The following is a 12,100-nucleotide window of genomic DNA, read 5'->3' as shown; positions in this document are numbered from 1 at the left end:
ACCGCCTTCCAGGCAGTGGCTGCCCCACATTATAACCCCTTGACGTAGTATATAGTGATTCTCAGTTTTGCTCACACTTGCAAATGTCAGAGGAAAAATTTCCAACTCAAACCTTCCAATAGGCCTGCCTTTATTCAAACCTGTTCACCAAGTTCACAGGCTTCTTTGAAACTATAAGCACATAAGGGAGCTTCTGGGGTTTCCTGACTGGGTGGTGAAGTAAATGCTAAAAACTCCAGGGGTCCGATTATTTTAGTACAGGAAGAGGAATATGTCCTGAAGCTAAAGACTGTCATTGCCATTCAGGGTTCACTGTCAATCAGAACCTTCCAGGAACTGACTCGGGGCCAAGGGAAGTACGAAATCACTTCACAGGGTGGTCCGCGTTGCCCGCTCACATCTAACCGGTGGGCCAGTGCTGAGGAGGGAGTCAGATTCAGTCTGGCGGCGGGAACACTGGTCAGGAAGGCGGAACACTGCTTCTTTTCCTGGTCTGTTGAGTGTATGACCCTGTGCAGGTCACTTCTCTTCGGAGAGCTTCAGTTTTCCCATGTGTGAAGTGAAAGACTTGGAAGTTGGTCTGCTGCCAGCTCTGACATCCTGTAAGTTTTGAGTCTTGCTGGGAATCCAGGGCGGGGCTCACGAGCGAGATCTTGGAATGGGATTCCGTAGCAGGATCTCTTCCGTTCAAGTTCGGGGCCCTAATTTGGTGCGTTAATTGCAGATGCAGGCCCCCCCGATTCTCCAGCAGCTCCTTGACTCGACCGTTTCCTCCTTCTAGGTCTTTTTCCTCTTCCTCCAATGCAGGCAAAGGCTTCACTCTTCCCTTTTCTCTTCCTCTTTTGCAAGCTCCCTGAATTCCCACGTCCCCTCCTCTTCCTCCCAGGAAATGGAGAGCCCTCGATGCGCCCACCTTTTGGCACAGCCACCGCTGGCGGCGGCGGGCGCTCCCCTCCCCCGCCAAACGAGTGCTGCTCGGCGGCCCCGCGGGCACACGCCTTCCCATACCTTACATGGACAAATGCGTGCAGGCAAAGTCAGGAATTCGGGCCCCTGACGTCAGCCTCCAGCGCTCAGGGCACCGCACGGGAGACCGAGGGGAGGGGGTGGGGACGGTGGGGAGGAAGGAGGGGGAAAGGCACCAACCAGCAGCCGCTCCAGCCCTGCCGAAGTTTCACTTTTTGTCTGTGGGTTCGCTCCCGGCCCCTTGCGAGCTTTCCTGGGATAAGTAGCGCTAGCAATCGGGGGAGAGCCGGGCGCTGCAAGGTAAGGGCTGGCTGCACTGCCCTGGGAACGGGACGCGGGGCGCGCTCGGCGCGCCCGGCGGGGTTGGTGCGGGGCTCGGGGCCGGGCCTGCCCGGGGCTGGGGACAATGGGAGGGGGAGTGCCCGGGCACCTCCTCCTCTGCCTCTGCCTCCGCCTCCTATCGCCGCCGCCGCTGCCCCGGCCGCCTCCTCCCCGAGGTATTGTTGCAAATCTTTCTTCCTTCCCCCCACCTTCCGCCTGCGGACGCCTCGGGAACCCCCAACCCTCCTGGGTGCGAGCGCCTCCGAGGTGGCAGGAGCGCGAGGCGCCGGGTGTGCGCCCTGCCCGGGCCACCAGGCCCGCGGTACGGAAGTGCCCGCCGCGGCCCAATCACGGGTGCACGACATGGGGGAGGGGAGCCAGAGTTTTTTGGAAATGTGGACCCTGGTTTGGGAGGGGTTGGAGCCCTTTCCTGTGAGCCCCCTGCCCTGGCTTTTCTGGGCTCCCAGGGGGTGGGGCCACGCCCAGCCACTTTGAGCTTTCGCGGAATTACTGTTGTCATAGTGGATAGGGCCTAGAGACCGAGTTTTCTAAGTTCCCCCATTTAACAGTCGAGGCAACTGAGGCCCACAGAGAAGGGGGGCCCCCCACAACCACGCTCACGGAAGGTTTAGCCAGATACCAGATCTCTTTTACCTAAACATTTCTCCAGCACCAACTATGTGCTAGGTATGGTGTTGTGTATGTTGGATTGGAGAGGCTGTCCTCTAGGAGCCAGGTCCGACCCAAGTAGAAGCTCCTAAAGTGTTGTGGGAAAAACATGGATAAAGTTTTCAGGGTCTCTGGAAGAGGAGTGTAGCTTTTGCTGGGGGAGGGACTAGAGATGTCCCCTTGGAGGGAGCAGCTCTTGATGTGGGCTTTTGAGGAATGGGGAGTTATTTAAAGTTAGCCAGCAGCATTGAGGAAGGGCATTTCCACAAAGGAACTGGAGGATCAGAGAGGGTGAAATTAAATGTGGAAAGTGGAGGCGAAACTATAACTTTGTTGGGTGCGTGGAGTTGTGGGGTAGGCTACAAGAGACAATATCAGTGGAATTGTTCCTGGGTACTGGAACAGGGCAATGATTTGGGGACCACAAAGCCATCTGAGGCCATCAGAACTCACACCCTTTCCTCTCCTTCCCTTCCCTTCTTTCTCCATGATCTACTGCTTTCCTACCCGCAACACAAAACTATCAGAATAAACACTGGGCCTCCTCTGATCTAGTTTCCTGTCCCTTTCTCTCCGCCCACTTTTCTAAATTGCTTGCCTCACCAATAAAATTCTTTCTTTCTAAGGTGTTAGTGACTTAATGACTTACTCCTTCCAGCACATGTGCATTTTGAGAATGCCTTAAAGTGAAGGGAGAGAAATTGTGGATAGGGGCATTTTTAAACCACCTTTAAACCGAGCCCCTGCCATGGGTTCTTCATAGCAACCAGTTTTTGAGGCTGTAAATCTTTATGGGAGCAGAAAGTTTCATCTGTCTCCCATGTTTGACCATGCTGTTAGCAGTCCAGAGCTTATTCTACAGTGCCACCACATTGAGGAACTTTTAGAAAGCAGCTAATTCTCCCTCCCACCCTCATTTGCCCTCCCCTCTTACAGATAGGAAAATGGAGGACCCCAGAAGGTGAGTAACCAGCCCTAGAGCCAAGTGTGAATAGTAAAGGGTGGGGGTGGGGAGAGAGGCGCTGGGATTTCCTGGAGGGTTCTCTACTCTATCACCAACCTTTCTTTCTTCTTCTTACCAGCACTTGAGAGAAATTAAAGGGAAGAGGGCAGAACTTGTAAGGGCAAATCTTTGTAAGGCAGCCCCTCAACCCCACCACTAAGGCCTTTACAGTCTTAAATTTAACTTTAGTTGGAGTATTGTAGTTAAGATTAGCTGTCTGAATGATAGGGGTGCAGCTCTGGAACCTTTGGGTCAGCCAGGGCCCCAGAGCTTGGCTGCCTTTAAGCAGTCAGTGATGGGGCCTAGACTGGACTTTGGGGATAAGGCTAGAGAAGAGAAGCTGAGCAGCAGAGCTGGTTATGACTGATGATGGCCGAGTCTGAGTCGGAACCTCCTTGGTAACATTCTAATAGGGAGGTAATCCCTTTGGAGGAGGTTGCAGGTTAGATGGTCAATTCCAGTTAGCAGTGGGTGGGAGAAGAGGCTTGATTTTGAAGGGCTTTACAGATGCCAGGCTTAGGACTGTGGATGACTTGAAGTCATCATTTGAGGATTTGAGCAAGCTGAGAGTAGCTTTGTATGGAGGAACTGGCAGTAAGATTCCATAAAAGGAGCAATGAATTGGCCTAAGACTGTTAAACCAGTGAGTATTTTTCTTGGTGTCAAGCTGTAGGATAAAGCACTGGATCGAAAGGTCCATTTGAACCACAAGTTTGGCAGTTCAAACCCATCAGCTGCTACTAAGAAACCCTATACAGGATCACTATGAGTCGGAAGTGATGCGACGACGCAACACTTAACAACAACAACATTATTTGTTCATTATGAGTCTGAGTGGTGGAGTGGTAAAAGCACTCAGCTGCTAACCCAAAGGTCAGTTGTTCAAATCTACTAGCTACCAACTACTCCTTGGGAGAAAGATGTAGCATTCCACGTCCATTAAGAAAGGAGTCTTGGAAGCCCTATGATGCAGTTCTACTTTGTTCTGATGGAGTTACTGTGAGTAGGAATTGACTGGATGGCAGTGGTTTGGGATTGGTTTTGCTCGTTTACATACATGGTGGTTTACATACATGGTGGTTCCAATGGGTATGCACTTGATTGCTAACTAAAACGTTGGTGGTTTGAGCCCACTCAGCGGCTCCGTGGGAGGAAGATATGGCAATCTGTTTCCATAAAGCTTACAGCCGAGACAAACCCTTGGAGTAGTTTGACTCAGTCTTAGGGGGTTGCCAGGAGTCAGCAAGGACTGGACGACACCTAACAACAAGAACATCATATGTTAATAGCAAATATAAAATCTTATAGCAGGTTCTTTTTATTGAGATGAATAAATTGAATTTCATTAATTTCAAAATACACTTTGTTTCAGATTTTGGCATCGTTAAAATTGGGATGATTTATAATCATGGATGTGTCATTGTTGGGGAGTTTTGTTTTTTATTCTGAAATGATAATGTTGCTGCTGCTGCCGTGTGCTGTTGAGTCGGTTCCAACTCAGTGACCCTGCAGAGAGTTTCTGAGGGACTCCTCATGTGGTGCTGTAGGATCAGCATTAGACTGGGAACCACAAGGTTGGCAGTTCAAACCTACCAGCTGCTCCTCAGAAACCCTATCTAGGGTCCCTCTGAGGCAGAATTGATTCAACGGCCATCACACAACAAAAATTCTTACAATTAATGACTTCTAAACCAAATTCACTACCATTGAGTCCATTCTAATTTTATACTGACTCTAAAGGGTTTCTGAGATTGTAAATCTTGACAGGAGCAGACAGACTCATCTTTCTCTTGAGGAGCGACTGATGGTTCTGAACAGTCGACCTCGTGGTTAGCAGTCCCACGAGATGTGATAAAATTTGTTGGACATACGTTGCATTGCACTTTATAAAACACTTTGCTGTCAGATATTCTATTAGAATCACAGAAATCCCCTGAGAAGTAGGCCTCTATTTTAATGCTTGTCCATGGTTACACAGCTAATGAGAGATGGGCTTGAAATTACACCCAGAACCTTGAATCTTAGTGTAAATAGGTGACTTTATTTTGCTGTGGTGCTCACATGGGTTAAATGGAAATGGAGGAAAGGAGATTGGATTTGATTTCAGAACCATGTAAGATGCTGGAGAGATTGGGTTTTGGCCAAGGAAAGAATGTAGGAGGAAGGTCCTTTTAGCACAGAGTTTTACTGCATTAAATAGAAAATGGAAAGAAAGATAGAAAATGTTAGGTAACTCTGTAAAGTCAGATGATGGAGCTACTTTTACACTGAAAGGAGATGAGCCAGGGCATGGAGCACACACCTACTGTGTTCCAGGAACTTGGCTAGACCCTGGGAGTGCAAGCATGAGGAGACATGGTCCCTATCCTTAAAGAGCATATAGGAGGTGTGTGTGTAGGTCTGGGAAAGGGGATGCTCAATGCCTTAAGGGTGTGTTTTGGCTGCTTTGTACCAAGGAGGGACTACCTCAGAAATCATCACGGAGGTGATGGCGTCTGAATTGAATCATTAAAGTAGGAGTTGCCCAATGGAAGGACAAAGATGAATCTGTTAGGCAAAGGGAGCAGTATATGCAGACAGAAGAAGAAGGTGGTGTATTCTTGAGGCTGTGTTTTGAGTGGCCAGCATGAATAGGGCTCTGGGAAATGGAGAAAGGGAGGACTTTTATTTTTGCTAAGTAGGTTTAAATTTATCTCATAAGCTATACGGGCCATTAAATGGTTCTCTAGAGAGTCACATGAGAATGAAGGCCTGCGGACTCTCAGGAACTATCTCTGTGGGATACGAAATTTGGATGGTAATGCAGGAGTCATAGTAACAGATTTATTAACTACCTGAGTGAACCTGAGACTTTGACCTAGACCAGTAATTACGAGCTCATAGCTGAGTATGTGCATTGGTGGGTGGAGACTTTTACTGGAATATGGCATTGGAAAGCTGCTTCGCACTAGAAGAAACCACCGTGAAGAAGGAAGGGGGAGGTAAAGTGTTGCTGCCTGCAGTAAGCTAGTATTTGGGTGGGTATTCAAGAGCTTGAAGGTACAGAGGAGTCAGAGAATGTGAGGATGAGGGAAAGAAAGGGGAGGAAGGAATAGACGTATGTCATGGGAGTGTGCTATAGACAGCCCAGATGTTAGGAGGAAGTGGACGGTACATTCCTAATGGAGTGCACAAGAATGAGCTCGGATGCGGATGTATTGTTGGGGATTTCACCTCTCTTGACTTTGTATAAATAGGGTGGGCAGGTGGCTGGAGGTTCAATGAGATTACTGTTTGGAAACATAATCCAGAGAGTTGGGGCTAGAAAATGGTCATCTTCCTATTATTCTCTCTTCGTAATGATAATAATAATTTATTTAGAAAATTTTTGGAGTGTGTAATGTGCTTATGGAGTTCTCAGACTGGGTCATTAAAATTGCTTTTATCAGTCTCGTTTTGCAGATGAGAAAATGAATTTTGGAGAGGTTAAGAAAGATCACACAGCTCCCTCAGCCTTTGCCTTATCTATACCACGTCACCACACTTTCTGTGCCCATGAGCAAGAAGAGATCAGCTTTGTTTTGTTCATTGTTTGTCAACAGCTTTTACTTTGGAATGAATTTACCACACGTTCATTGGGCTGCTGTGTTAATTTCACACAGATGCTGTTCCAGCCCGTCCTTCTCTCTTAAATTTCTATACTTCTCTCTACACTTTGGATGTCTTCTCTTTCTTAGCCTCTAGTTCATCATCTAAGTAGCGTAGTGGTTATGAATCGGGTTGCTAACCTCAAGGTCAGCAGTTCGAAACTATCAGCTGCTCCGTGGTAGAAAGATGAGGCGTTCTGCTCCTGTAAAGATTTGCAGCCTCGGAAACCCTGTGCAGGGTCGCTATGAGTCAGAACCAACTCCACGGTACTTAACAACAACAACAACAGTTAATCATCTACCCCTCCTGCCCAAGCCCCCTCTCCCTGTCCGCTGTAATGATACGGATTCGGTGCCTCCCTGTAGAGAGGCAGGAATCATCATAATGAAGTCACCAAGTAGGGAAGTGATAGAGGGTCTTGATCTCAGTTATTATCCTTGATTGTATGACACCCACGCCCAGTGTTAGATGTAGTCTAGAGTTGAGTGAAGTAGCTCCTGATAGTTCCTGCTTTTCCCTGGGTCATGCTGATTCCTTTCTCCAAAAAGGTTTTCTGGCCTATAGAACTACAAGGTGTCAACTTCAGTCCTCCCTAGAGGAGTTATGGTGTGGTGCTGTAGGATAAGCACTGAACTGTAGGTAATTTTGAACCACAAGGTCAGTAGTTCAAATCCACTAGCCGCTCCTCAGAAACCCTACCAGTGGTTATGAGTCGGAACCGACTTGACGGCACTTAACAACAACAACAGAGCCTATTTGCGTCAGGAGGGTCCTTGACTTTTGAGGACTCACCAGTAAGGACATGAATGGACTGTTGCACTGGAAGTTTCTGGTCTAGTGAGAAGAAACAGATCCTGGGAATGACATCCAATAAAGTAAATAATACCTTGTCTTTTAATGTATTCTAAAAAAATCACACTGTACAAATTTTCATAGAACATTTTCAGTGGGCAGATTTATAAAAGGTGAACTGAGGATTAAAGATAACAGAACGTGTGTTCCTGTTTCTTTTTACATGAGAAAGGAAAAGTGATATTTTTCTATCTACAATGATAGGACATGCCTCAGAGACATCCAGAGTGGCCTGCAGGTCACCATCAGCTCCCACGGCACTGTCTTCTTGTCCAAATCCTAAATGGGAAGGGGTACTTCACAAGGAGGCCCTGCTGGTGGTCTCGGTTCCCAGCACTGTCTTTCTATCTCTGGTATCTTGGAGATGTTTGTTAACTGTTAAATGAATGAACATTATAGAGACAATAGATCATCATTCACCATTTGACTATATTTGCCTTTGACTCTTCACCCCGTTAAACTAAACTTCATGAAGACAGCAGCTATGTGTACTTGGTTAATGGCCATCTTAATGCGTGGATGAGTACCCTGCACATGGTAGACAATCTAGGAATATTTGTTAGAGGAAGAGAAGAATTTACATGGTTCCATGTAACCACAGGGGAGAGGGAGTGCTTTATAGCCATTGAAGCTTGGGCCTAAGGGTTCCCAGGACTGGGCTGAGAATCACCTATACTGCAGCTACTATGGTAGTTGATCAGTTCCAACCTCAGGGTCAAGATTGGGGAACTGGGGATGTAAAGTTAAGAGTGACTAGACAAGCTATGAAAAGGGAAAAAAATCACAACTGTATTTTCACTCTTCTTCGCATAGACAAGTGGCTGTATTGTTTACAAACATTCCTTTGATTTTTGTTTTGTTTGTAATCCATACCTTTGCTTACACTGTTGTCTCTACCTGGAGTTGTTGGCTTCTCCATCTCTGTTGGTTAGAATCCAACTTTGAGGATCAAGGTGAAAATCCACTATCATGGATTGACTTGTGGCCCTCTAAATCGGAGTCCTGGTGTGGCGCTGTGGGTTAATGCACTGACTGCAAAGCCGTTTGAACTGCAAGGTTGGTGGTTCAAGCTCAACCAGCTGCTTCTGGGAAACCCTATACAGGGTCGCTATGGGTTGGAACTGACTTGACGGCACTTCACAACAACAACAACAAGAACTGTTTGAGAATAAATGCCTGTTGGTTAAAGGCCTCCACCTGTGGTGTCTCTGTTATAGCAGTCCTAGATTGTTAAGACACCCACCCAGTGACATGAAACCATTCTCAGATTCTTTGCTCTCTTCTGCTCCACAGATGTGTGTGATCATGTATACTTCAGTCTCTTGTTTTGAGTTCATCACATGTGTACTGAGATTACCATATGCCTGGCAGAAATGCTGGATACAGGTTTACAAAGACAACTAAGATTAAGCCCTTCAAGGACCTTCATTCTAGCAAGATACTGAAATAGAACATGGTCAGGTCACTAAGAAGCCCTGTTGGTGGAATGAGTTAAGCGTTGAGCTGCTAACCTAAAGGTTGGTATTTTGAATCCACAAATTGCTTTGAGGGAGACAGATGAGGCAGCTTTGTAAAGTTTATAAGGTAGTTCTGTTTTGCCCTACAGGGTCATTATGAGTCAGAAATGACTCGGCAACAGTGGGGTTTGGTTAAGGGCACTAACAGAGTGATGAACTGGTAAAGCCCTATGAAAAGAGTGACCAACTACCTGGAAGAACTGGTGAATGCTCATGGAAAAGAACCACATTTGAGTTGGGTTTTGAAGAGTGAGTAGGAGTTCACCTGGTAGGCAAAGGTGGAGGAACTTCCTGACAGCTGACTTTGATGCTTGAGATCTGAGAATGTTTGGGGATATGTGTGTTTGGAGATCACTAATAAAGGCGCTCTGGTAGCATAGTGGTTATGAATCGGCTGCGAACCTTAAGGTCAGCAGTTCGAAACTACCAGCTGTTCTGCGGGAGAAAGATGCGCTTTCTGCTCCCATAAAGATTTACAGCCTCGGAAACCCTGTACAGGGTCGCTATGGGTCAGAACTGACTCGACGGCACATGACAACAACAACAACAATAAAGGATGTCAGTGGGGACAGTAGGACTTTTGTTGCTTTTGGAGCAGATGAGAGCCTTACTGGATCTGTGTTTCAGAGAACTCTTAATGGCAGAGGCAGGGACCCAGCTTAGAAAGCTACTGAAATGTTCCAGGAGAGGAGGATTGACCTGGAACAGAGTTGGGAGGGGCAAGGAGAGAGCAGAGTCAGGAGGCGCAAGGGAATTCCAGAAGCTGTTTACTATTCAAATCATGTCAGCCTGGTTTCTACTCTTGTCCTTCTAATTATTTGCTAGCTTATCTGCCTTGGCTGGAAGAAACTATTTGATGAGCCCTGGTGTGGCGCTGTGAGATAAATCACTGGACTACAAGATTGGTTTGAACTATAACGTCTGAGGTTCAAACTCACCATTTACTCCTTGGAAACCCTATACAGGGTCACTATGAGTTGGAATTAACTTGATGGCACTTCGCAACAGCAACAACAATTGTAGACAGCAGGAGAAGCAGAGAGAGGATGGTAGTTCTGGTCTTAAAAGCCCTTTGAAGTCAGAATGGGTTGTTATTAGTGTGGTAGAGTTGATTCCTACAGATAGTGATCCTGTACGGGATTTCTGAGAAGCTGTTGGTGGGTATGGTTCACAACCTAGTGCTTATGCTACAGCGCCACATCAGAAGTCCTATCCCGCACTGTACAGATGAGGAGATGAGGCTCACAGCAAGGAACACACTTGTTCATAGTCACAGCAAACCATATGGCCCTCAGTTCTAGGCCAGACCTCTTTCCAAGGTGTTTTTGAGTTTTAGTTTCTGCTGTGCCCCACACATTCCTTCCCCCATCCCACACCCCCACCTCCCAAGGGCTTGCCTTTGGAGAATTCTGGGAAGAATGAGGGAATGTCATTTGGGAGATCTTTATATCTTTGGGTTTAAACCTTTGTGTTTTTCACTTTGAAAGCAAAATAATTAAGATGGTTCAATTTGAATGTTTGTGTGGTTTGGGGATTTATGTTTCTGCCGTTTATGCCTTTAACTTGAAGAACCAAGCTCAGGACTCCATGCTTACTCCAAGATTTCATGCTTGATAGTAAGCTGCTGTGCTCCTTTTTGTATAAATATTTTTGCTTGCTATAAGAGTATTGTTCGGCCAGTCTTAGATCTATGACAAGGTTGATCATTCTGCTCTGTTTCTTTTAAACTTACCAATCACAAACCATCTCACAGCTAGTATATGTCATAGCTATTCAGAACACTTTTTAGGTGCAAATGCATTTTCCATTTTTGTCACTGACTTCTCAATTGCAACCCAAGCAATAGGTTGGCATGGTCACTCTTGTTTTGAAGAGGTTGGGGACAGAGCACAGGAGTGAAGAAACCTTCCCACTGGGCTTTGGGCCGTAAGTGGTAGGAATGTTGTTAATTGCTTTTGAGTCGGTTCCAACTCATAGCGATCCTGTATAGGGTTTCCAAGGCTGTAAATCTTTATGGGAGCAGAAAGCCTTATCTTTCTCCCGCAGAACCGCTGGTAGTCTTGACCTGCTGACTGTGAGGTTCGCAGCCCGATTTGTAACCACTATGCTACCAGAGCTCTTTATGAATGCCGTTAGCAAAGTCTATACATAGGGTCGAAGTCTTGGTGCGACACCATAGGATAAGCACTCGACCTCAATGTCAGTTTGAACCGCTAGGTCCATGGTTCAAACTTACCAGCTGCTCTCAGAAACCTTATACAGGGTTGTTATGAGTCTAAATTGACTCAAAGGCACTTAACAACAACATACAGCAACAACATACATAGGAGTACTCTGAGTCTGAACCAACCCAATGGCCCAATACATAGGTCCTGGTGTGGCACTGTAGGATAAGCACCGGATTGCTAACCGGAAGGTCGACGGTTCAAAATCACCAGCTACTACTTGGAAACACTATTCATGGTCGCTATGAGTTGAAACTGACTTGACAGCACTTAACAACAAGAACATACATAGATGACTCTTGGTATGGCGCTGTAGAATGATCATTGGACTACTAACTGCAAGGTTGGTGGTTTAAACCCACTAGCTGCTCACTGGAAACACTATACAGGGTGGCTATGAGTTGGAACCAACTCAGCAGCACTTACAACAACAACAACAACAGTATACATAGATGAGAAACCTTTGTTATTGATTCATTGACAGTAGCACCAACTGTCTATCTTTTCAACTTTGGAAACAAGACTGATAATCAGGTTGAGGACTGAGGAGCTCAAGGTTATGGGCTTCACCAGGTAGTGCTGTCACCAGCATGTTTTGTTGTGTTGTTGTTGTTGTGAGGTGCCATCAAATTAGCTCTGACTCATAGCGACCCCTTGCACAATAGAACAAAGCACTGCCCGCTACTTCACTATTATCACTATTGTTATGTTTGAGCCCATTGTTGCTGCCACTGTACGGGTCAATCTTATTGAGGGTCTTCTTCTTTTTTGTTGGCCCTTCACTTTACCAGCAAGATGTCCTTCTCCAGGGACTGGAGCCTTCTGAGAACATGTGCTAAGTATGAGAGACGGAAGACTCATCGTTTCTTTACATTCTGGCTGTACTTTTCCAAGACAGTTGTTTGTTCTTTTGGTAGTCC

The 12,100-nt window shown here is 46.4% G+C and overlaps 1 protein-coding gene across 1 annotated transcript in view; it reads left to right on the top strand.

The window, feature by feature from the left end:
- The first annotated feature begins 1,182 nt into the window (after positions 1-1,182).
- Positions 1,183-12,100, top strand: part of LPP (LIM domain containing preferred translocation partner in lipoma) — a 938,906-nt gene continuing 927,988 nt past the window's right edge. The window contains exon 1 of the mRNA XM_006871883.1: positions 1,183-1,266. The gene's annotated coding sequence lies outside the window, so the exon portion shown is untranslated. The remainder of the gene's footprint in view (positions 1,267-12,100) is intronic.

The sequence above is a fragment of the Chrysochloris asiatica genome, unplaced genomic scaffold (assembly GCF_000296735.1).
Source record: "Chrysochloris asiatica unplaced genomic scaffold, ChrAsi1.0 scaffold00177, whole genome shotgun sequence".
Taxonomy (NCBI): domain Eukaryota; kingdom Metazoa; phylum Chordata; class Mammalia; order Afrosoricida; family Chrysochloridae; genus Chrysochloris; species Chrysochloris asiatica.
Note: the sequence above shows the minus strand (reverse complement) of the source record. Positions and strands in the feature narration are given on the sequence as shown.